The sequence below is a fragment of the Castor canadensis genome, chromosome 18 (assembly GCF_047511655.1).
Source record: "Castor canadensis chromosome 18, mCasCan1.hap1v2, whole genome shotgun sequence".
NCBI classification, from domain to species: Eukaryota; Metazoa; Chordata; class Mammalia; order Rodentia; family Castoridae; genus Castor; species Castor canadensis.
This window is the reverse complement of record NC_133403.1, coordinates 179,477-205,267: the sequence shown is the minus strand read 5'-3', so window position 1 is coordinate 205,267 and position 25,791 is coordinate 179,477. Positions and strand designations below refer to the sequence as shown.

General features: G+C 57.9%; 1 protein-coding gene across 6 annotated transcripts in view; it reads right to left on the bottom strand.

Moving 5' to 3' along the window:
- Kiaa1671 (KIAA1671 ortholog) overlaps positions 1-25,449 on the bottom strand; it is a 104,803-nt gene extending 79,354 nt beyond the window's left edge. For 2 of the 6 annotated variants that reach the window (XM_020186888.2, XM_020186890.2), the window contains exon 1: positions 11,440-11,630. The gene's annotated coding sequence lies outside the window, so the exon portion shown is untranslated. The other 4 variants (XM_074061042.1, XM_020186891.2, XM_074061043.1 and 1 more) reach the window with 4 other exon arrangements.
- Positions 25,450-25,791: the final 342 nt, after the last annotated feature.

Genomic DNA, 25,791 nt, shown 5'->3' with positions numbered 1-25,791 from the left:
GGCTTTGATGGCTGTTCAGTCTCACAGCGTGGCATGGTCACCTGTGTGTCACACGGTCTGCATGTCGGATGGCCTGGCCCTGCTTCGACCCTAAGGCCAAACTTCCAGGCACTGAGCGTTCCAGCCTGTTCCATAAGAAAACCCACCCGCTGTCGTCCTCGCCGTGAATCCTAGAAGTGGGTGGCGGGCTCGGGGTGACACCCTGTTAGAGCTCTGGGCGTGGGAATCTCACCCAGGGAAACTCCCTGCTGGAGCATGGGGTTCTCCGCCTCCCCACCAGGGCACCCCCACTGGCCTGCCCCACAAATAACTGCCCCCCACCAGCCTCCCCTCATAGCCTGACCTCCCCACGGCCTGTCCCCCCACCCTGCTGGCCTCCCCCACCTCTGCTTCATGACAGGACCAGGAGGAACTTGTCCAGAATTCTCCCAGGACAACGAGGCTGGGCGCGGAGAGAAGTGGGCCGGGGACCAGCCAGGCCGTCCAGCTGTGGTGCTGGAGGACCAGGGCAGGAGGGGAGACCGGCCCAGACGTGGTGCTGGTGCCGAGAGCAGAGCAGCCTCGGGCCCAGGGCTAAACCCAGGCCGATGTGGACTCAGAGCAATGTGAGTGCAATGCTCTCTCAGGGACCCCAGGACTGCACTCTGAGTTTCGGGAAAAAATAATTCCTCCCAAATCCAAGTCTGTTTCTGAAGGAATTGGCTCGAGTTGGTCCGGGAGCTGCCGCTCAGCAAGGTTCTCTCCTCACTTCCCACTTCTAACACCTCACTGTCTACTGCCTTGGGCAAGGCATTCCAGGTCACCCCAAAAAGACTAGAGCATACTGGAGGCCCTGACCACACCCCACACCCCAAACGGGTCCTCTACCTTCAATGTCCTTGTCGTCCTGGTCTTCCATGAGCCATGGCCCCAGCACAATTCCTATTTGCCTGAACCCCACTCATCCTGAGAGGCACTTGATCAAAGGACACCTCTTCCACGAAGCCCATGCTGACTTCCCGGGCTCGGTGACGTCCGTCCACCCTTATTTCACCTGACTGCTACGCCCTGTTTTAGGACTGAGCCCAAGGCTCTCTCCCGAGCAAGACTCAATACTCCAGAATGGGAGGGACAGGCAGTCCACTGGCCACCCAGATGACCTTAGTTGACACTGTGTGAAATGCCGTTTCCTTTCTCACTCTAGAGGACTTCAGGAGTCCCCGAGACGGGCTCTGCTCAGGGCCACCATGGCTTCACCACCTCCTTCTCTGTTACCGGCTCACTTCTAGCTCAACACAGAGAAAACAGCTGAGTTCATGCACTCCTTTACTGGAGCAGGTGTGGTGGCTCATGCCTGTAATCCCAGCTACTTGGGAGGCAGAGACCAGGAGGCCAGCCTGGGCAAAAATGTTAGAAAGACTCATCTCAACCTATGAGCTGGGCGTGGTGGTTGGCACCTGCCATCCCAGCTACAAGAGAGAACGTAGGTCTGGGGTCCAGCCCTTGGAAAAACCCTACCTAAGAATCACTAAAAGGGATGGCAGGGGGCCTCAAGTGGCAGAGCACTGCTTAGGAGGCTGAGGGCCTGAGTTCAATCCCCAGTGCCACTGAAAAGGAACAATTTGGAAGACAGTAATTTCAGGGGCAGGGGTCAACTTTTCCCAACTCTCAGACTGTACCCCAGCTTCCCAGGGGGAGGGTCAGGGAAAGGAGGGGACCTGGGCGAGAAGATGTTCACAAGGTGTCCGTGATGCCACCATCCCACCCTCCGCACAGGCCTGAATTGAAAAGGGGCATGTACGCCAAAAATGGAAACACCACGCAGAACCCCTAAACCAATGTGTGCAGAGAGCAGACGAGGCTCTGAGCCCACCCCCACTTTCCCTCTCCCCAGCCCACCCCCACCCTCACCTCCTGGTTCTGCAGGGTCCACTCCGATGACCCAGGGCTGGCTCGTTCTCCCCTGCTCCTCCCAGACCCTTCCGGAAACCAAGTGGAGCGGGCTGCTCCCTTCCTCCTGCACAGATATCCCAGGGCCCTAAACCGGCCAGGCTCCTGGCACAGAACCTGGGCTCCTTCCCCAAGGGGTGAAGGCCCTGAGGCCCACCCACATTTATTTGATTGCTTTGTCCTTCGGCCAATCAGGTCCGGGGAAACTCTCACTGTGGTAATTGCCACCCTGAGATCACCAGTGGTAACTGAGCCCCAGTCCTGCCAGCAAGCACATTTACTGAGCCCCTCTTCTGACCCTTGCTCTGAGGCTGGGACGTTTGAGGGATGTGACCAGGGGGGCTCAGCTGCTGGCCCCAGTGTCAGGGGCAGGATCTGACTTCAGGTGACCCTCTCTGGATCCCCTGCTGGTCCTGGGGTGTCACCACTGCTGTGTTCAGAAGCTACCCAAGAGGGCTGCTGGAGTGGCTCAAGTGGTAGAGCACCTGCCTAGCAAGCAAGAGGCCCTGAGTTCAAAACAGTGCTACCAAAAATGATCATGCTCTTTGCCAGGTGCCGTGACTCACATCTGTAATCCCAGCTACTCAAGAGGCAGAAATCAGGAGGACTGCAGTTCAAAGCCAGCCCAGGCAAAACAGTTCTCAAGACCCTATCTAAAAAAAAAAAAATCACAAAAAAGAGCTGGTGGAGTGGCTCAAGGAGGAGGCCGGGAGTTCAACCCCCAGCACCGCAAAAAAAATTAAAAAAAAAAAAACACCAGGGAGGAAGGGAGGAAGGAAGGAAGGAAGGATGAAAGAAGGAATGAAGGAAGGAAAAAGGGAAGGAAGGAAGGAAGGAAAGAGGGAAGGAATGAAGGAAGGAAGGAAGGAAGGAAGGAAAAGAAAAAGTGAGGGAGGGAGGGGGGTCAGAGTCAGGGAGGGAAAATGTGGCAGTGGAAACAGATCAGAGACATGGAGCCACAAGCCAAGGGGTGCCGCAGCCCCTCAAAGCCTCCAGCAGCTGGAGAGTGTGAAGCTATGGCCTGTCCCTGGGACCTCAGCAGGACACACCCAGGCTGACCACAGCCGACCTCTGACCTCCACAACTGTACTGTGAACAGCACTGTCTACCACATTGTGCTAACTTGTGACAGCCTCATGAGGCACAGCTCTGCCCAGCAGGCGGCACTGGAAGACCCAAAGCCCAGGTGTGTCCCACGTTCAGGTTCTTGGTCCATCCCAGGCCCCCAGGGCCTTCACAGCATCACACCCTGTAGGTCAGACCTGACCTGAACTTCCCTGGCAGCTGCTAAAACTCCAACTTCAGGCAGCTACAGTTGAACCGGATTTAAGTTCAGAGCCTCGCCTGCTTGCGCTAGGGGTCAGCAGGGACAGTGCTGGACAGCCCAGAAAGCCCCTTCCTCTGCAAACCCTACCCACACACGAGGAAACTGAGGCTCAGCGAGGGCGCCTGGGGGCCGGGAAGAGGGGCGGGAAATGGCTCTCCAGAGTCCTTCCCATTGCCCACCCTCACGTCACGTAACCGCTGGCCGCCCACCACCCTGGGAGCCACCGTGACCCCCGCATCTCTCAGAATGGCTATTTGACCTCTTTGTGCCTCTGCCTTCAGGGCAGGGGACAGGGACAGGGCAGTGGATAGCTCAGGTCATAGCAGGACATGACCGTCAGAGACACAGAACGAGGGTGGTTTCAATGGAGGAGCAGCAGCCACTCCCACGATGGACACTGTCCCCTCAGTCACAACCACAATGGACACTGTCCCCTCAATCACCATCACGGACACTGTCCCCTTAGCCACAGCCACGTGATGGACACGGTCTCCTGATCTATCTCTGGGATGGACACTGTCCCCTCGATCACCGTCACAGACACTGTTCCCTCAGCCACCATCATGGACACTGTCCTCTCAGCCACAACCACGCGATGGATGCTGTCCCCTGAGCTATCTCTGTGACGGACACTGTCCCCTCAGCTACCCCTTGTTAACTGATGTATGGGCACTAGAAATAAATAGCCCCTTCTAAACTTCTTCTGTCTTTCTTCTTTATTTTGGGGGCCTGTGGGGCTGGGGTTCGTCAGGCAGGCACCGCACCGTCCCCGAGCCTCGGCCCCAACCCTGTGCTAGAAATCTCTCCATCCTTGAGGTCACAATCGATGCCATGAATGCATCGGGTGACCCCACACGGTGGCTCAGGACAGAAACATCGCTGACGGGTTATAATGAGCAAGGTCAGACAGGGCCACTGCGAGCATGACCCCTGAACGTCACCCCGTCTCACTGCGGAAACACAGAGCGGTGGACACCTACGTTCAGCTGAGCACCGCCTCGCCTCGGCATCCAAAACCCTCATTTTGCTGGCGTAATCACCCCTGGTGAGGGCTCAGAGGACGCAGGGTGAGCCAGCACCAGCTCCGGCCGTCAGGAACCCGAGTCCCTCTGGCCTCGCCTGTGTCCCTCTGTGGAACGTCCACAGCCCGGGCTCCTGGACTCGGCCGTCTCATCGTCCACCAGCTGTGCGACCTTGGGCAGGTCATGCCACCTCCCCAGGCCCCGGCCTTCTCTCCCATAACACAGAGCCCCGGGAGGGATGCACTGGGGTGTGTAGCTGCAGGTCACAGGGGTCACACAAGCAGCACCACCTCCGTGATGCCAGGGTCATGACAGCATCACTGTCACCTGCAACACTGTCACCTTCCTCATTTAGAGGCTGGAGGAGGTCGCAGTCTGCAGGTTAGGCCTTCGCTTCTGCCCATGTGCAGGAAAGTGGCTGGGGAGACGGGGAGGCTGGGCCCTGTCCCAAGGACGCCAGGAGGCCTGGACTCAGTGTGCAGGACTCCCAGGTGCGCCCTAGAAAGTGGCCTCAGCAACTACATCTCCTGCCCAGACGTCATCCTGCAAACCCCACAACACCCCGGGCAGGAGCAGGGCCAGGAGCCACCCCCTGTCACCACGTCCGGGCTCTGTTCACCTCCACCCTTGGGGCGCAGCCAGGCCCGCCAGGCCCACACCTGCCCTGAGCTAGCAGCCTGGGGGAATGTGTTCTTGGGGCTCAATGCACAGTGATCTCTCTGCTGCAGGAAGCAGCACCCCAACTTCCAGCACTGGGGCACCATTCAGAGGCCTGACTCATATGTTTCCTGGAACCACTGACTCACCAGGGACTCAGAATACTGGTCTCCCAGCGTGCTGTGACACACTGGTGACACGCCCACTGTCACATGGGCCACACACCACTGACTGACCCTGTTGTCCATCATGGACTCAAAGATCAGGTCCCTGTTGGGGTGGAGTTGGGGGAGGAGTGGAAAAGACAGGTAATGATGGGCCACACGCCAAGATGGCCACCTAGGTGGTCACGTGTGACGGAAGGCAAAGGGGACAGGGAATTAAGGTGATCAGGGCCCCACAGTTCAGGTGATCAAAGAAGGCTTCCTGGAGGAGGTGACATTTCAGCTCTGAGACGGGGAGGAGTGAAGGGAGCCGGCCAAGGGAAGACCGTGAGGACAGGAGTCTGAAGAGCAGGTGTGGCGTGGGGGACTGGGAATGTCCGCTCTCCAGGCTTGGGCTAGGTCGGAGGGGCCATGGGCCCGCCTCGTGGCTGAGTGCATTTGGGGCCCAGTCACCTCGGGACTCCGTTTGACCTTGCTGAGCAGGTGGGTGGAGTTATGTCCACCTGCCTGTTCTGCCCTGGGCAGCGGCTCACAGGCTTAGATCCACGCCCACCTCCGAGCTCAGAGCCCCCGAATTTCCTCACTTGCCAAATGGGTTAAGAAGCCAGAGCTTCAAACAGAACACTGGTGAAAAGGCCTTGGCGCTGCCTACAGACAGGGCCAGTTTGTCCTGGTCTCCTGCTATGCACCTGGCGCCAGGGACACACGCACAGCAGGTGTGTTCCCTTAACCCATGGCCTTGCCCCTCAGTCCAGATGCAGGTGATCACGCCTGTAATCCCAGCTACACAGGAGGCAGAGATTGAAGGATTGTGGTTTGGGGACAGCCTGGCCAAAAATTTATGAGACCCCATTTCAATCAATAAAAAGGTGTGGCGGCACACACCTGTCATCCCAGCCATGAGGGAAGTATAAATAGGAGGATCTCCGTCCAGGCACAAAAATAATGGAAGCAAAAAGGGCTGGGGAGTGGCTCAAGTGGTAGAGCACCTGCCTAGAAATGCAAGGCCATCAGTTCAAGCCCCAGTACCAGCACAAGAAGAAAAAAAAAAGCACGGAGCCCCCCCAGGCACAACACCAACCCTGTGAGTTACGCCTTGGGTCTCCCAGGCAGAACACAGCTCTCGGGCCCACGGGGCTCCTGCAGGTCCCTGTGTCCACCCCGCTGCACAGAAGCGGCGTCCTAAGCCCCGGGGACAATGTCTCAGCATGTCAGCATCTCATCTGTGGGAAGGGCTGGGGCTCCGCGGCAGCCAGGACTGAGCCGACTGGGGAAACTGAGGCTCAGTCACACATCCGAGGTCAAGAGCCGGGAGCAAAGGCTCCCCTCGACCACACGCAAGGCGGCCCTGTCACCACCACCCCTTCTATGTTGGAGGGTGTCTCCTCTTCATGTCTGCTGGTCCCCCAGGGCGTCACATCCTGCCCGTCTGGGATGTGACAATGCGTGACCTTGGACAGGTGGTGCTGCCTTCAGCCTCAGTTTCCCCCTCTCTCCAGTGGGGAAGTGAGATCCCTGCAGTCATGTCACCTGTGTGGATGGAGGTGGTAATCGGCTCAGAGGTCACCCTAGAGCCAGAGCAAGGGCTGCTGTAGGGAGGAGGTGGGGATGGGTGTCCCTGTCCCTGCTGTCCCCTCCTGGGCACACGGTGTCAGCATTTTCAGGCTTGGGTCAGGTGGACTCTCCTCCCTGCACAGTGCAGGACATGATTCATCCCTGGCAGAGCCACACCCCATGCTGATGTGCAGCTGGAGCCCGAGGCTAACGCTTAGCTGCCCACCGAGAGGCTGGGTCACTGCAGGGCCACCATGGTTCCACCCTGCAGGGAAGGGCGAGGCCAGGATGGGGCAGGAAACTCTGCCACGCATGTGTTGACGTTCCAGAGCCCGGGTGGGTCAGGGCCGTGGGTGATTCTGCCCATGCATGATCCCAACACATGCACGGGGCCGGGGGGGGGGGGCACGGCATGTGTGAGGACCACAGAGGCCACGGTGTGTGGGGATCACAGGTGCCATGGGCTGTGTGAGGACCAGGGACCATGTGCCAGGGCGGGCTGGGTGGCACATGGGTGGGTATCTGGGCTGCCAAGTCATGTGTGGGAGAGGCCTGGGTTCAGCACCGGGACAGTGATGGTGACTGCGTGGTCACTTTCTGGTCAGCTCTGCCTGCAAGGCTGAGAGTAGCACACAGGGTCTGGGAACCCTGTGTCTGTCCTAACGGCTGTGAAGGGTGACAGGAGTGTGAGCAGGTGTTTGTGGACGTGGACATGGGGAGGAGGAGCCCAGACTGCAGATAAGACACAACCTCTGGCACTGCCCGCCTGACTCTTCCCGTGCAGCCACCATCACTCCAGCCTGGGTTTTCCTGCCTGGGACATGGGGGATAATGCTTTGTGGTTAAAATAAATGTTTATTCCCCACCCCCATCCTAAAATGATGCGCCCCCCACTCCACCTTACAAGGCAAAGGAAGCCAAGGCCCTGTTTTCACAAACCACAGGGACACTGATCAGCAAGGGAAGGAAGTGAAACTGTTGGCCCCTGCACAGGTCTCACACTGGACACCGGGGCTGACTCAGTGAGGATCGGCCAGGCTGACCCAATAGAACGCGAGACAGTTTCTGTGCAAACTGTCACAAGGACCAAGGGGCGTGGTTTAGAAGGCTCCATACCAGGAACAGCCTGTGCAAAGGTCCTGGGGCAGGAGACCTGCAGGAGGAGCCGACTATGCACAGGGCTGGGGGCAGGAGATGCTAGGGACACAGTCAGAGACTGAGTGTGGTGACATATTGCTCCCAGGGGTTGGGGGCTGGTTGAACAGACGTGACCTTCTTCTCTGATGAAGTTTACACACCAGCTTACAGCACCACACCAAGTGGAAAAGGAACCCAAAGCCACACCTCTGGGGTTTTGCAAAAAGAAAAAAGTAACAACAAGGACCATGCATAATCCACCTACTACATGAAAACATGCCCCACAACCCCCCGCAAAAAACCCCACTGCTGAACCTCCCGGTATTGCCCAAGGACAGCTGGTTCTGCCTCATTTCTTCTTCCCTGAGTGACGAGCACCATGTTCTGTCAAGTGTGTTCTTATTTAAACAAAGAGCCAGAGAAGCTCCCGCCATCTCATGGTCAGATCCCAGAACCCTGGGAGCTTCCTGGGCGGGGACTGGAAGAGGACAGACTTAAGGACGGCCTTTCCGTCCGGATCTCTGTGATGAACAGCCGCTCTGGCAGAGGCCCCGCACCGCCCGGCCTGGAGCGCAGAGGACAGCCAACGCCGCGTGTTTTCTTGGGGAGCAGCTGGGCGGGGGACTCGCCCAAATAGTTTCCTCCCCACCCGGGGCCTCCCTTTCCTGTGCTCAGGTCAGCATTTCTCCCACACTCGCCTTGGGCTGGGGCTCCCCTAGAGCCCTGGCCAGCCCTGAATTCCTGGGGTCTGGAGTCCACAGCCCGCCATGTTGAAGACCGTTGGGCTGGGCTCTCTGGTCACAGTGGAGCAGACAGTGCTCAGGTCACAGACACTGAGCTCCCAGAGTGGGGGGCAGCACTGGAACCTGGCCACCCTCACAGGGTCAGTCACTCTGCTAACCGTGCATTCATGAAGCATCTATTGTGTGCAGCTGCCCTCGACACAGGGACACAGGGACACAGGGACAGAGCAAAGTGAGGACACTTCAACAGCTCCAAGTCAACAGAAGAACCAACCTGTCTCAGAGCCAGCTGGGTCCTGAAGGCAACCATGGCCAGCGTGGGCTGACAGCCAGGGACTGGGGTCAGCAAGGGTATATTAGGGTAAAGGTGACATTTCAATTGAAACCTATGTGAAGAGGAAAAAACCCCCAAAAAGCCACAGGAACCTTTCAGAAACAGAGCCAGGAGGCAGGGCCCGACAGGAAAGTGATGGAGGGAAGGAAGGAGGCTGAATGGTTTGGAGCTGGAGGTCTGAGTGGACTCCAGGGGGGGCAGGCAGCTGTGGAAGGTGTCAGCAGGGCTGTGACCATCTGTACACTGGGCAGTAGTGGGGAGCAAACTGGGGAGGGCCTATGTTCCCCAAAGACCCCAGTATGGCCACCTGGTCCTCCCCCGGAGAGGCCAGCTGGCCCTGCCCCAGGGCTCTTGCTCAAATAGCAATGAGGGGATGATTGATAGGAAGCCCTGGGCCCAGGTGGGCCTTGCCTCAGCCAGGCTGGCAGTGGGCAGGTGTACATGGGAGGAACACAGACACTCCAGGCTCCCGTAGATGCCACAGTGTCACCGTGGGCAGCCCAGAGTCCCTCCACAGAGAGTCCAACCCAAGCCTGACTGCAAGGCGGGCCTCTCCTCAACAGCACCGACCTTGACGTCGTGAGAGCTCAGAACTCTAAAGAGAGGACGGACGTGAGTCACTGACACAGGCCTTTCCCTGGAGAGGAAGGAAGCCAGCACTCAGATCCAGGACCAAATTTAACTCTGGCCTCCTGCCACCCCCACCAGTGACACGCATGCACTCGGGCACCGCTCCCCAGGCCTGCTCCTCCACCCACACCCACCCGGCTCTGGTCACCCGTAGCCAGGGTTGTGGCAGCGGAAGCCAGTGCTAGACTTCTCCAGAAGGACCCCCCCCAACGCCCCAAAACAGATAGAGAAAACACAGAGGAAGGGGTGCTCCTGTGGGAGAGCTGGTGCTGGAGAGCAGCTCTCTCTCTCTCTCTCTCTCTCTTTCTCTCTCGGCCTTTCCCTACCTGGCCAGCAGCTGGCTCAGGAAGGTGCTGGTGTCCCCGATGCCCGCGTGCCCTTCACCGTGGGGACTCGTGTGCTCCCATGCGCACCGTTTCACCTGAGTGGAGTCATTTTTCTTCCCCGCTTGACAATGTGCTCTTCCTGGTGATGACATGCTGCCAACATCAGGGGACACCAGCTCCCAGGTGCGGACAGTCCGTCACCCGCCTCTGCCCACGGGCCTGGGGACAAGGCTGTAAGGCAGCCCTCTGAAGGGTGCGCAGCTGGCCCTCTCCTCTGCTCTGGAGCTCGTTCTGAACGAGGAGACGACAGGTGGTGGGCCTGGGCCACACGCACCAAGGGCCACAGCCTGGCCTTCGCTGGGTGTGACATCGGTCCTGGGCCGGTTCCCAGGAACCCCGCTGTCTCTGAGGGTGGACCTGCACCTCCAGGCGCGTTGAACGTCCACACGACAGAGGACACTGACCCTGGCCTTGCACTCTCCTCAGCTGGCGTGCGGGAAAAGCACTCAGCTCTCTGGCCTCCATTCCTTGAGGGCCACAAAATGTCCAGCCTGCCCGCTATGGGACCCTAGTGCAGGTCCCCGGCCAGCCGCTGGCCTCCAGCTGCAGAAGAGAATCCAGTTGCACCATGGGCCACTGAAGCCCGCGTCCCCAAACAGCCTTTAAAATTCAACCAAACCCTTCCCAGTGGTCCTGTCCCAGGTGTCCCCACAGGCGGTCCCCCCCCCTGTGAAGGCCACACCCCGCCCCAGCACACCTTAGGCTCAGCTGTAATGGCCCTGGCTCTGTGGAGTGGCTGTCCTCCACCTCACATGCCCGGGATCTCAGAATGTGACCTTGTGAGGAAATGGGTCACTGCAGGCATGATGGGCGTTAATGAGGTCACACTGGACCTGGGGACCCTCGCCCCATGACGGCCATCCTTACAAGGAAAGGAGATAGACACAGCTGTGGACCGGGAAAGGCCAAGGCTGCCCAGCACAAGGGAGGGTTTTGCTCTGATGGCCGTGGGGAGGCCATTTGTTCCTGTACTCAGAAAGCCTAAGCCCAGCGTCAGGGTGCTCCTGCAGACTTCCACCCCTGCTCTCCGCTCTCCTCCCTCGTGTCCTGTCTGCCTCCCGGTCAGCCCAAAACACCAAGACAGAGAGACCTTGGCTGCCGGGTCCCCACAGCATCCAGCACAGAGCCCAGCCCACAGCAGGTTCCAGAACTCAGAGAGGTCAAGAGGCTCACCTGAGGTCTCACAGCAGGTGGAAGCAGACAAGGAGGGACCAGTACCGAGACCACTGCCCCCACAACAGTGACCCCCGTAGCCACGATGCTGAGACCCACCCAGCAAGGACTGGGGCCAGCAGGACACATGTCCTCTGTCCCTGGTCTCCCGGTTGCTGGGCCTGTGCCCTCTGGACCCTGTGCCCAGCCAAGGGCCGCACCTTAGTTCCAGCCGGGACAAAGTCTCCACTCCGTGCTGGCCTGCTTTTCACTGTTCTTGTATTTTGAGACGGGGTCTCACTATGTAGTCCAGGCTGCCTCTCAAACCCGCCACCCTCCTGCCTCTGCCTCCCGAGCGCTGGGATCACAAGCATGGCTGCCGCGCCTGCTTCACCTCCACTTACCACCACGACCCTCGACCCTCACTGATGGCTCTTTGGAACAGAGAGCGCGAGGCCTCCTGCCATAAAACTTGCAGCCTGGGCAGTGTTTACGTGGTGGGAACTTGACGGCCCCCTTGGTTTCCTGTGTTTGTATTTTTAAAGGAACCTTCTGTTATGGCCAGCATAATAGAAGGTTAACAGCGTTTCTTCCGAGTCACAGGAATAACACAAAGGATGGCTTGAGCACACCAGGAAGGGTGACTAAAATCTTACGAGATGGGCCAGGCGTGGGGGTGCCTGCCTGTAAGCCCAGCTACCTGGGAGACGGGGGTAGGAAGCTAATGGTTCGACACCAGCACAGGCAAAAACCAAAACACGAAAGCAAAAAAAGGCTGAAGGTGTGGCTCAAGTGTACAGCGCCTGCCCAGTAAGCTGAGGCCTGGAGTTCAAACCCCAATAAACACTGCCAATAAATAAATAGCACACACACACCCTGTGTACACTATTGTCACCGTCCTCACTAGTGCATTAGTATTGACCATTATCACCCCCACTGGTGACACTCCTGGGGCTGGGCTCCTTGGTAAACCCTCACCACGGCCCACTGCCTGGCTGCACTTCCTAGGGTACAGACAGGGAAACTGAGGCTGGCCACTGAACTCGCCCAGTCACACAGGCTGCAAGTGGGGAAGGCAAGGACCACGGTGTACTGGACACAGGAGCTGCCTGCTCCATTGTCATCATCACATGTTCCTGGCCACCACACCAGGTCCTCCAGCAGCCCTCGCCTGTGCACCATTATCACAACCGTTTCGGGATCAGAAAACAGAAATGGGAGGAGGTGATCTGAGCAGAGGCTGACCCAGGTCTATCTGTCTGTGTCATGTTGGGGCTGGGACAGCAAAGGACAAGAGTGGCATCCATTGCCCAGGTGTGGGGCCCGGCAGCATTTTCCCTGGAGAGCTGGGGCAGGTGCCTTCTGGGCTGAGCAGTGACAGGGGCTCAGCATGTCACCACATCACCGGCAGGAGCGCCCAGGTCTGGCTGGTGGCAGTGGGATTGAATAGTCAGGCCTGAGGACCCCAAGTTGCTTACTCCTGCCAGATGGGGCAGCAGGGCCAGGTCCTCCAGGCGCAGGGTGCCTGGGCAGCCTGGGGGCGGTGGGCACAGGTGGCAGCAGGCAAGAAGACAGACGAAGGACAAAGGATGCAGGAACTGTGACATCTCCACTGGTTGTGTGACCTTGCGCTGGCTATGTGACCTTGGGCAGAGCACACACTCTCCCCTAGCATTTGCTCCCTCTCCACAAGGAGGAAAGAATGAAAACCCTACAGCACTTAGGACGGCCATCCAGGCCCCCTGGGGATTTTGCCTTCTGGCTGCAGGTGCAGGGATGGCCAGATGTGGGGCAGGGCCCCTAGGGATGGGCCATGCAGTGTCCCCTACTTCAGCAGGGATGAGGACCTGCAGTTGTGGGCTGGGGGTTGCCCAGGCCCCACTGCTCAGTTCCCATGCGGGACCGACACCGAGCGCAGGAGTGTGCATGGTGCAGGGAATGTCACCTGGCTGCTGGACAAAGCAGCCATAGCTCTGCCCCTGCTGGCATGTCTGCGATGGCACTGCCAGTGCCTAGGGAGGCCAGGGAAAGACAGTGACAGGCAGAAAAGGGAGCCCAGTGGGTCCCACCCTGGCTGCTCCGGGATGGCAGTGACTTCCCTCCCTGGGTTCAGCTTTCCTCACTGGACCGGGGGACTGATATGGGGGCATCTTGTACTTCAACCTATGAACTTACAGTGTTCCCTGGGGTGACTGTAAAAGTGGCATTTCACAGGTTTGAACCTAACCCTCGGGTGACACAGCACACATGAGAGCCTTAAGAGCCAGTCACAGCCGAGTCCAAGGGCCAGTTCACTGCTTTGAGGAGGTGACAAGGTGGGGAGGGGACACAAATGTCTCTTCTCTTCTAGTATTATGATGTGCTTTTCCCCGTCATGGGACAAAGTCATAAACCACCTTGTCCTGTCACACACGTTACCAAGCGTGTCAACCACACGATTACTCTCCGTGACAGTTTCCGTGAACATCAGGTGAAATATAAGCAGCCTATTGGATGTCTCTTAAAATACTTTTATTATGTAAGTTTTAAAAAGCAAACCGAGGGGCTGGGGTGTGGCTCAGTGGTAGAACCCTTGCCTGGCATATGTGAGACCCTGGGTTCAATTCCCAGCACTGCAATAAATCAGTAAAAATAAAAAATGAATCAAAATGTGATGTATCTAAACAAAGGAATAGTAGTCAGGCATAAAAATGGAGCGGAACGTGGACTCATTACAGGTGGAGGGACCCTGGAAACGCCGTCATTAGGTGATGTGTCAGGAACACACAGGTCTACAGAGGCAGAGGATATCAGTGTCAGCCTACGGGAAAGTGAGAAGGGACTCACGGGGACGGAATTCCTTCTGCAGTCACAAAAATGTTCAAAAATCCATGGCAGTGATAGTTCACCTGCATGTGACCGTCACCAAGACCGCTCTGCACTTCATAAAGCTGTTTAACAGACAAGTTCACAAACACAGAACGGGGTAGGTGACGACCAGCAGGAAGGAAGTGAAGGGGTTCAAACCCCAGCTCTGGACCTCGGCCTGCTCATGGGTCACCACAGGACTGAGTCAGGCCAGTGCCCTGCATGCTAGAGGAGAGACCCATGTGACACTGCTGCCTGTCACCACCGCTCTGCAGACTGAAGGCTCAAGGAGGGGGTGGCCCCACCTGAGGTCACACTGCTGGGACAGCTACAGCTGAGGACCTGAACTTTGGTCCGAGGTGCAGAAGTCAGTGGGGCCTCGCCCGACCTACCCCACCCAAACTGCCACACCCGGCCCCACCGGTCAACCTCCTCCTGAAAGCCAGCCAGGGGCCTGCGGAGAGACTGCCAGGGGACAGGGCCATGGGAGTTGGGCCAGCAAAGGGGACAAGGGTGGGCAGAGCTGATGGGGGTGTGCCACACAGCCTGGCACTGTTGACACTATTACCCAATCTCCTTTATTATTTTCACTCCAATTTTATTTTGGGGGAACTTACTGGTCATTCATTTGACAATAGCTATTAAGAGCATCTACTTTGTGCCAGGCACTGCTCTGGGGACATGGCTGTGAGCAGTTTGCAGTCCAAAGGGAGACAATGAAGAAATAAATGCAAAGTGATCACAGGACTGCACCCGGGGTCTGTGCAGACTGGACCAGGCGCAGGGGACAGGGCGTCACCTCCTCTCCCTCCTCTCCCTCCTGCCCCTGACCTCACGTCCTCTCCCTGCTCAGCAGCTTAAACGAGATCCAGGGCCACTGCACATCACCTGCACTGACCTGCGGCCCCAACGCTCCTGCGTACCTGTCCCACTTGGGTCACTCCAATGCCCCAGCTGGCTCCTGCCCCAGGGCATTTGTACCTTCAGAACACTCTCCCTGGGCTCTGCAGAGGGAGCCTTTATGTCCTCAGGACTCAGCACAAAGGTCATGTCCCAAAGAGCTCCTCCCTAAAGCCATCTTTCACAGGCCTCTTTCATTTGCACATCACTCTTTTTCTTTCTTTTTTTGTGGTGCTGGGGTTTGAACTCAGGGCCTACACCATGAGCCACTCCACCAGCCCTGGGCTGGCTTCGAACCACAATCCTTCTTATCTCTGCCTCCTGACTAGCTGGGATTACAGGTGTGAGCCACTGGCACCTGGCTCCACGTCACTCTTAATGACCATCAAAGCCCTATGTTCTGTTAATGGGCTGTGTGTGCTCCTGACCCCACTAGAATCTCAAGTGGCGCTGAACCCCACTGTGGCCTCAGTGCCCAGAACAGTGCCTGGCACATGCAGGGGATTCACAGGTACTGCAGGATGGGTGATGGACAGATGGTGGGTAATGGATGGATGAGGAGGTAGATGAAGGAAAGGGTGAACAGATAGGGGTGCATGCATAGAGGCATATATAGCATGGATGGGTGGATGGGTGGATGGATGGGTGGGTGGGTGGGTGGATGAGTGGATGGGTGCGTGGGTGGGTGGGTAGGTCCAATTTAGCATCCTACCACAGCCCAGTGATCACTCCAAATCTGAGAAACACAGTTTTGTGTTGTGATAAACATTCAGTCTGTAGGGCTCCAGGAGTATCCCAGATTCGGCGGCCCTCCTTATAGTGGCTAAACAGGGCATTGGGTTTACTGAGGGCGGGAAGCTGGCCCTGGCTGTAACCACAAGAAAAGGAAGCCATACCAGCCCCAGAAAAACAGGGTGTCAGCTCCACTCACAGTTGCTGGGCTGGCGGGAGCTGCTCACACCACCAGCTCCTGGCCAAACAAGCAGAAGCCACGGTGACCAGAACTGCCGGTCACGGCTGTCATCCTGCAGGCTGAATGTCTACAATACATTCAAAGACGCAGAGACACAGAAAGCCAGCCCGAGGTGCTGTGCGGGGCAGCGGGGCACAGAGGGATCACTAAAATGAAGCAGTGGGGACTTAGCTCAGGGTCAGCTCAGTCTGGGTCAGCACCGCCACTGCTCTAATTGTGCTGGAGGAGGAAGGGGAGGAGGGCCCACAACACGCCCGGCAGTGGCTGGCACCCCATTAGCTGAGACCTGCACTGCCCTGTTTCACACAGAGGGATGTGCGGGTCCCTTGTCCGAGGTCACAAAGCCAGTCTAGGGTGGCATCTCTTCCCTGCGATGTCCCCAAGCTCACATTTGCCTCTAAGCACATGGTTCCATCACTTGCCCTGCCCTGAGGCTCCCCAAACCCTTTCCTCTCTCTGGCCTTCACTCCCCTTCGGTGCCCAAGAGACTTCCCAGAAGTCAGACCTTCTTGGAGGTGGCTGGTGGCCCTGTCCCTCTCCTGTGTCACCGAGTCCATCCTCCGGAAGTGCTGCCGCCCCAGGGTTGAGACAGAAGGTTCTCGTGAGCTCATTTTACGAGCTCCTACAGCCCGCTGGGACCGGCCAAGGGCTCCCACTTGGAAGGCAGCCAGGCCTCGGCAGGGACAGGAAGCAGCCCAGTGATAGTGATCACGGGCTTGGGAGGCCGGCGGTGCGCTGGGCCCAGCCCGGTCTGAGCAGCCCCAGGAGCAAAGGCAGAAACATGAGCTGGAAACAAGAAAAAGCACGCCCGCAAGTGAAATGACAGCTAGCAGGAACGGAGCTCTTGCTGTATGCCCTCTCAATGCTGCACACACACTAACTCACTCAGTCATCAGGTCACCGCTATTTACAAAGGAGAAACTGAGGCTCAGAGGAACAGTGACCTGCCCAAGGTCACACAGCCAAGAGGTTCCAGAGCCAGGACTGGAGCCCTGGCCACCTGAGAATCGAGTCCCAAATGCAGAGCTGATGGCTCTCCACCAACATGCACTGTATCACAGACCCCTGTGAATATAGCCCATTCCGGGAGTGATGGCACACGCCTATAATCCTGGCTTACTCACAAGTTGGAAGCAGGAGGAGCTCAAGTTTGAGGCCAGCTTGGGCAAAGTTAGCTTGTAACCCCGTCTCACAAAGAAAACACAGGACTGGAGGTGTGGCTCCAGCAGTAGAGCACCCGCCTTGCAAGCCCCAGTCTCCTCAAAAACAAGCAAGCAAACAAACAAACAAAAATCCCAAAATACAAGCAGAACAGCACAGCTCGGGGTGAGGCTCATGGGGGATAGTGCTTGCCTAGCATGTGTGAGGTCCTGGGTTCTACCCCAGTACTGCAAAAAAATATATATAGAGAGAGAGAGAGAGAATAAAATGAAATTAAACCCACAATACTAGCCCTGGTGAGCCAGCTTACAACATGGGGTTGTCAGGTTTTCTAAATGTCCCACAATGGAAAGATTTTCTTTTACAATGCAAGGAAGAGAACGCAAAATGATGGGCTGGTGACAGGAAACAGCTGCCTGGACAGGTTCTCCTGCCACCAGCTGCCAGGTACAAGTGACAGCCTTGAGTCAGACAGGGGACTACTGTCCCCTGGGGGATCAGGATGGGACCCCCTCGAGAGCCCCGTGCACACAGTGGGGGCTTTACTGAACGTCACCACTCACACTAACGCACAGCACAGACGCTGCGCCACCTTCCCTACCTGACCTGAGCCCAGGTCAGCTGCAGGCAGACACGGCCCCCATTGTATTGTCCAGGCACAGGGGAGGCTGTTCCCCAGCTGGGGAGACACAGCCAGGACCTGGCCCCGAATGCGGGTGGTTTCGTCCACAGCAGGCCACAAAATGGCCACCTACCCAGGAGTGACTGAGACAGGCCTGGGACAGCAACTGGGCGAGCCCCCACAAAAGCCAGCCAGGGAAGATGGCTCACACCCGCTCTGCTGGCTTGGCCAGCATTCTGAGCATTCCAACAATCCCTCCCGGCTTTTTCAGAAAGTTCAATGACTGAAGAAAGGACAGCAGGCGAAAGGAACAAGACTTGCAGGCATGGTGGAGTTCAGGGGACAGCACACTCACCTCCCCGGGAAGAAGAGGTCACCTGCCGCCAATGTGGTTGGTCCTTACCTCCAGAAAGCCAGGGCTCCGGCCTGGCCAAGCTGCCCTCTGCCTCTGTCTTCCATGAGGGCAGGTGCCAGTCCAAGCCTGGCTACACAGTAGGTGCTTAATAAATAGCAAAGACAGGCAGGACCAAGTAGCCCAAGAGGCAAGGACCCAGGGCACTGGAGACGCTATTTCCAGTAAGGTCTATGGGATCAGGACTTAGCAAATGGGACTTCGTGCCAGGCTGTGCCCCCCCAGGAACCCTTCCCCTCTGAGCAGAGGGTTCGCGGCGAGAAGGGTTCAGAACACCACCGCCGAGCGGATCTGAGGATTTGATGAGGAAACGCAAACATGGCACCTCCCCAGCAAGGGACCATGGCATCCGGTGCTCCCTTGGCAAAGCGGGGCTCGTCTGATTCATGCAGTGGCCCAATGGGCTGCTGAGCTCCTTCCCCTTCCAGCAAAAAGCAGAAAAACAAAAAGGCTCAGAGAGGAGAAGGTGCCAACCCAGGGACACCCAGAACTGAAGCGTGTCCAAGGTCCTGGCTTCTGACCCAGAGCTCTTAAGGCACTGCGTGTCCTGTGCTGTGACCTGTGTGCCCTTCCCTGACACACAGACTATCCATTCCAGACACAAAGACAAGCATCTCCCTGGACTCGGCCTGAAGACAGAGGGAGAGGCAAACTTGCGTGACCTCCCAGGCCACCTGCAGGGCCCTGGGCATCCCCAGCCCAACCCAGAGCCTGGGCAGGTGGACTGGGCAGCACCTGCCAAGCCCACGCTTCGCATCAGGACAGGCCAGGTGGCGTGAGTTCACAGGGTGACTCTGGAGGCCTGCTGCCTCCCCTCAGCTGGGAGGCCCCTCGGAATTTCCTTCCCTTCCCAGGCAGGATTTGATTGCCATAAGTAAACAGGACTGGCCGGAAAGGCCTTTGTCACCCAGGGAGCAAATCAAAAGGGAAAAAAAGCAACAGTGGGCAGCGGGAAGCCGCAGGCCTGACTGAGGCGCTGCAGGCACTAACAGGCACTGCCCTGCTCCGAGGTAACTCAGGCGGGGAGGCCCGTCTTCAAGCCTCGCTCAGCTCTTCTGAAAAATGGGGCAATGGTACCCTTTTCTTTTGTGGGGAGGGGGACGGGGAAATGCTAGGCAAGTGTGCTCACACTCCAGGCACACCTCAGTCCTCTGAGTCACTCTTTGCTCTTGAATTGGGACAAAGGTTCATGCTATCTTTGCCCAGGCTAGCTTTGAACTTGAGATCCTCCAGAGTAGCTGAGATTACAGGCATGCACCACCATGCCTGACCATCCCCCAAACTTCTGAAGGTGGAGAGGCCACAGCAGGAACTGGCAGGCACAGGCAGGCCAAAGGCTCTCCTCTGTTACCTCCAAGGACTAACAGCCATCAGACGCCTCACAGATGAGGACCTGCTCACGGGGTGAAGTGAATGATAAGCCCAGGGTCACAAAGGAAGCCCATGTGTGAGGTGCCCCGACTCTACGCCCCACCCAGCTTCCACCAGAAACTCACTCGGGACCCCAGCGGACTATCCTGCACTACTGAGTAACAGCATTTGCAGGTGCTGTGCTAACCCGTTAGTGCTCAGGGCTGTGGGGCAGACATTGTCATAACCCCCATTTTACAGATGGGGAAACTGAGGCCCAGGGATACTCACTGCCCTGCCCAAAGCCACACAGCCAGAAAGCGGGGCAGCTGGGCTTTGAGTCCAGGCGGGTCTGGCTCTAACTTTCCCACCACATCCCTGCCCTGTGCCAGCCGGCGAGGATCCCTCAGCCCCTCTGTCCTCATGGCTGCCATCTGTAACCACCCACTTCCTGCAGGCATGGCACGGCCTTTCCTGCTCATGGCATAGAACCCCGGGTCCATTTTACAGACATGCAAACCGAGGATGAGGCTCTCCACAAGGCCAAGGTGGGACCTGAACCCAGGGCACCGTGACAGGCACGTGGCTTGAGGAACTGTGCAGCGCCTCAAGCAGCTTCTCTGGAAACCTCGGTCCCATTTCCAAGCGAGGAAACTGAGGCTCAGATGGGTGAACCTCCTGTTCTGGATGACAGCTCAGCCAGGTCTCCTCTGTCACAGCTGAGTGCACTCGTCTCACAAATCCTGAGTCTCAACTCTGACCCCCTTGCCACAGACCCTCCACCACGGCTGGGACCTGTCCACCCCACAGGAGCAAGACCCTCGGCCCCCAAGGCAGGAAAGCACTTTGGCTCATGGCCATGGGACACACTGTGCCTCACCGAGCAGGGGCAGGAACGACGGGGTTTCTGTGCCTGCTGAGGCCCTGATGACCCCACTGTGCCTGCGTCCCACTGGCTGCTGCCCGTCAGCCTGGTGTCCGCACCAAGTCAAGGCCAAGGCCAGCCAACATCGGCCAAGCCCCTGCTGCCCAAGCAGCAGGAAACCCGCGGTGACATTGTCACGGGAAAGCATGGCTAACACAAGGACCATGGATTTCCAGAGGGCAAATGTCTCCAGCACAGTCCCTGGCAGGTTGGATATAAACCCAAAGGCCACAAACTATGTTCAACCTGCTGCTGTCCCTGCCGCTGGGTGTGAGACCACTCTCCGTGCACCTGCTCGTCCCAGCGCCTCCACCTTCCGGCCGACTCCGACAAAAGTACCAAGATGCAGAAAGGGGGCATTTTCCATAGCACGATGCATCACAGCAAAACCAGAAAACAGAAACAACTCCACATAAACGACGCCAGCACCTCATGGCTTTGAAACAGAAGAGGGTAAATGCACACAATGGGAAAGTGCGGCCTTCTTTGCTTTCTGTTGTTGTTACAATTTGTTATTGTTAAAAGAATAGTCAGGTGTTTCCCCACACACATTTTGTGCAATTTAAGACCAGCTTGATCCACTGGGTTCTTTCTTCAGTTTTTTTTTCTGGGGGGGGAACACAGAGGTTTGAACTCAGGGCTTCAAACGTGCAAAGCAGGTGCTCTACCTCTTTAACCACTCCCCAGTCCCTTTTGCTCTGGTGATTTTAGAGATGAGTTCTCAGGAACTATTTGCTGTGGCTGGCCTTGAACCCTGATCCTCCCTATCTCAGTCTCCCAAGTAGCTGGGATTACAGTCATGAGCCACCGCACCCGGCACTGGACCGGGTTCTTGGAACTTCCCTTTCCCCATGACCATCACTAGTGATCACGAGGATGATAACAACAATCAGCCCATTCTGATCACACCCCATCGGCCTCGCCCCTCTCACTCTCTTCTTACAGCACCCCTGAGAGGCAGGTCCCATTACTACCTCCACTGAGGAAGAGATGGGCTTAGAGAGGTTGAGTCACCTGCTCAAAGTCACACAGTGGCTAAGCCTCAGAGCCATCCCTTTTGCCCTACAGGGGACATAAAAATGAGTTGATAGGTAGCAAAAGGTGACAGGGGCTTGGAAGGAAGTGAGCAGAGCCTTCTGATGGAATCTGGAAGGGTTGAGACTGAGCGGAACGGGGCTGGGGTAGGAGACACTGTCCACTTAGGGATCCTTTTGCTGCAGACAACATCCAGCTGACCTGGTGGCAGACACAGGAGCGATCGTGTGTCCTCAATGCAGACAAGGCTATAAAATGTTTCAAAGGTTGTTTAACTGAACAATTAACAAACTGGCCAAGATAACTCCTGCCCCAAAGTCAAGTCCGTAATTACTGCCATACCTGCCTTGAGTAGCTGACTCACACTGCCTCCCACATGGCTGACGGGAGGCATCTGGGAACAGAGAGTTTCCTGGGCTTCCCCAAGCCTGGCGCCTATCTGCACCTTCACCCCACCGAAGATTACGTCACACAGATGTCACGCCCACCCTCAGTGCAACTAGCAGGCTCAGCTCCTGTGGGTGACAAGAGCCCGGCTGCCAGGAGTTGGCAGGGGCCCTCCTCAGGTGGAGACCACAGAGTCAGGAGGTGCTGGGTTTGAACCCCAGTTCCTCCACTTACTTCCTGCAAGTCACCTTTTATGGCTTTGGTTTCATAAACTGCAAACTGGGAGGAGGGTCCCCAGAGCAGGCACTACCTGGGTTCGTTGTGAAGAATTAAAAAAGGGGTGAAAGAACTTCACCCAGATGCTGGTGCAAGGCAGCTGTTCTGACGGCTGTGAGCTCTGCTTCCTTCCCTACCTTGTCTGCAGTCTTCCATCTTACAGAGGAAGAAACAAGAGGAGAGCGGTTTGTCTGGACCAAGCTCCTGTAATCAGGACAGGTGAGGGGGGCAGCAGTGTGGGCCCCCAGGCAGCGATTTCCTGTTCTCTTCCATCCCAAACTTTCCAAAGTCTCCCTATTGCCAATGGTGTATTTTCATTCAATACACCTTGTGCTCTGAGTGTGCCAATTAGGGTACAATTGTCCTATGATGACATCTGCCTCTGCACACAGTTACTTCCCGCCCCACCTCCTACTCGAGTACCCTTAAGACTCAGCTCAAGTGTCACCTTTGCTCCCTACACACACACACACACACCATGATGGGTAAGGCACCGCCCACCTGGAACTCGTCCCAAGGACAGGCTACAATGACAACTAAATGACAACATTCACACTCCCTACTTCCTGATCCACAGGGTGCAGACCCAGTGCCTGAACTCCCCATACCCTGCTCTGAGAGCCCAGGTAATCACCCTCGGAGGAAGAAGAGAACCCCCATTCCAAGCCCATTTTCAGAGGAGGAAGCCAAGCCTCCCTGCCTCCTCCAGGAAGCCTCCCTTTGTTTACCGCTGCTGCCTCAGAACCCAACCTGCTTCTGTGCGCCTCTCCACTCCACCTGGACGGCTCTGAACAGCTACACGGTGAAGCTGGGAGCAAGTTCATGTCCCTGCTCTGTCACCTTGCTACAATGCTGAGCCTTGTGTCTATGAGAGGGACAAATGGACTCCACACCCCACAGGAGTCCCCGGGACTGGGGTGTCTGGTGAGCACCCTGCACCCCACACAAGCAGGGACTGGATTAAGCAGTGCTAATTGTTACACGGAGGCCACCTCTCCCAGGGTCCTTCTCCCAGGACACCGTTCTGACCTTGGCTCTCTAAATTAACACAGATCAATGTCAAAACTGCCAGCGGGCCTGTCACCACCACAGCCCCCCTGAACCGACCCCATCAGGATATTCCCAGCACCTGCCAGTCCCCTCTACCCCTCCCCACACCAGCCAGGGCCACTGGGGGCAGGGAACCATCCACAGCACCCCAGTGCCCAGGAACACAGTCCACAGCACTAGACATGGCCTGTCCTGGCCAGCACCCCACGCTCACTCTCCTACATCCCTGTCTGCACGAGCTGTTCTGTCTTTGGGGTTGAGGACACCCACCTCTTCCCATTGCTAGGCTGTCCAGGAAACCAAGCTCCCTGACCTCCGTCCCCCTCCTGTCCCAAGGTAGCAGCCCCAACTCCACTGGTCCTTCTAAACATGTCCCTGCTTTCATAAACATTTGCCCCAAGGATGCAACCACTATACAGAGTTCTGGCATGTTTGTTGAATGAACGAATGATGAATGAGTGAATGCACACTTAAAACATCCTCCTCGGAGATGCTAACAGATGTCAGTGCTCAGGGGCAGACAACTGGCCCCTCTGACCAAGGTCAGCCTTGAGTGAGAGCCAGCTCTCGGGACCTCCATGGGGAGAAGGGGTCAGATCAGAATGTGGGGTGAGGACTATACACTCCCAGCATCATGAACCAGCTGGGGAGGGCAGGGCAGGCCCGACTGCTCTGTGGCTGGAATGTCAGTCTTTCCAGGACAGATCTGAACCACCCTGGGCTCACAGTGTACCCCATATCCCACGTACGGTGCTCAATGTGCACCTGGAGGCAGCCACCCCTGTGCCCAGCTGGAACATGAGCCCAGACACTGGGCACAGGAACTCTGCACTTCTCTTGGATACATGCAACTTGTCCAGCAGGCAAATTACTTAAAAAGGGTACCCCTCAAAACCATGGGGGGACTAGGGCTGTGCACACCACTCCCTGGGGATTCCCTTCCCAAGTGAAGGAAGGAGGCAATGACATCTGGCATTGGGGGATTAGCAGAATGAAAGTTGTCCAAATGTCCTGGTTACTGATTAGCCAGCCACAGCTCTTGTGTGAGGGGGCTGGCCCCACAATTAACTCATTGGGAAGAAGGGCCAAGTTAAACACCTCTCATCCTGCACCTTAAAAAGGCAGCAAGTGGGATTCTGTACCCTCTCAGGGGGACACGGGGGCCATAAAATGCCAGAGACACTAATATCAGTGTTTCACCCTTGCCAGCCCCCAGAAGAGGGAGGACTGTGACCTCCCCACTCCCACCCCATTTGTCCAGGGGAAAACCAGAACTCAAACAGATTCACTGTTTGTCCAAGGTCACAAAGGCTCTAAAGAAAAGGTTTTTCTTTGAGCAACAGGTGCGGCTACAATTTCCTTCCAAAGGTACTGTCTGCTCAGCTAGAGAAAGTTGGACCAGGCCGGCGGGAACCCCGCACACCCCCGGAGGCGCGGGAGGTCACTCACCAGCTGGACCCAGGGCAGGGTTTCGGGGCGCGGCGCCTGGCTGGGAGGCGACTGTGCTGGGTGTGGAGAGGTCATCTGGGGCGGGGGTCAATAGCCGCTTCCCTTCCCGGGGGCCCCACTCGTGGGCCTGGACGGCGGCGCCACCGCGGTGAGGACTGTGCGGGCCTGCGGGGGGGGGGCAGGGGACGGCGCCTGGACCCCAGGGCGCCTGCGCCCCAGGAAGACGCTCAAAGCAAAGCCCAGGTCCGGGACAGGGGGAGTCCGGAGGAGCCTGGGGTGCAGGGCCAGGGGTGCAGAGGACCCGGGGACAGGGGTGCAGGGAGCCAGGGATGCAGAGGCCCGGAGTCCCCGCGCACCCTGAGCCCTCGCTCTCACGATGCAGCTCCGGGTCCTGAAGCCCCACCATGTCCAGCTCCCAGCGGCCCCAGGCTGGGTAACCTGAGTCTCCAGAGACCCCCACTCAGATCTCCTCTGGATCCTCTCTCGGTGGCGATCACCATGAGCCATCTCCGTGTCTGGGGACCAGTGGAACCCAGGTGGCCCGCGACAGATTCCCGCCTGGGATCGACTCCCAAGTCACCCGCGGGAGCCTCCTGTGCCCTGTGGATCCCAGCCCGAGATCCCCCACGGGATCCACTCCAGACCCACTTTGGGATCCACTCTCGATCCGTCTGCGGGATCCACACCAGATCCCAGAATCCACTCCCGGTCCTCCCGCGGGATCCACTCCGGACCCACTTTGGGATCCAGCCCCCAGGATCCGCTGAGGATGATCGCCCGCCCCCGCGGACGCAGAGCCCGGGGATCCGCCGGGTCCCCGCCTCTTCCTCCGTCAACTTTCCCAACTTTCTCCCCTCGGCCTGGCCGCCCGCGGGAACTTGGCTGCCCCACTGCCCGGCCGGACACTCAGGGACTCGGGGACTCGGGGACTTGGGGACAGCCGGGCCCCCGTCCCGGCGCCGCGCCACCTACCCGGGAGCCGCGCGGGCCCGCGCCGCCGCCACCTGCCGCCGCCGCCGCACCTGCCGCCGCCGCCGCCGCCGCCGCCGCCGAGCAGCCGGGCCTGAGGGGCGGGGCCTCGGCGGGAAGCGCCCCGTCGCCATGGCAACCGCGGCGGCGGCGCCTGCGCAGAGCGGCCCGGGGCGGGGCGCGGCCCGCGGGCGCCCGGCCTGGACAACGAGGAGGACGGAGGTCCCTCGCTCTCCTGGGACCGCGGCTGCCCGGCCCCCGAACGGAAGGGCCGCTGCTCGGCACCGAGCAGAACCGCGCTACTGGAGCCTCACGCGGCCGGGATCCCGATCTCGGGAAGCGCCGGCCGAGGTCGTCCCGCGGGCGCCTGGGCCGAAGCCGCGAGGGCTGCGGGAGACGC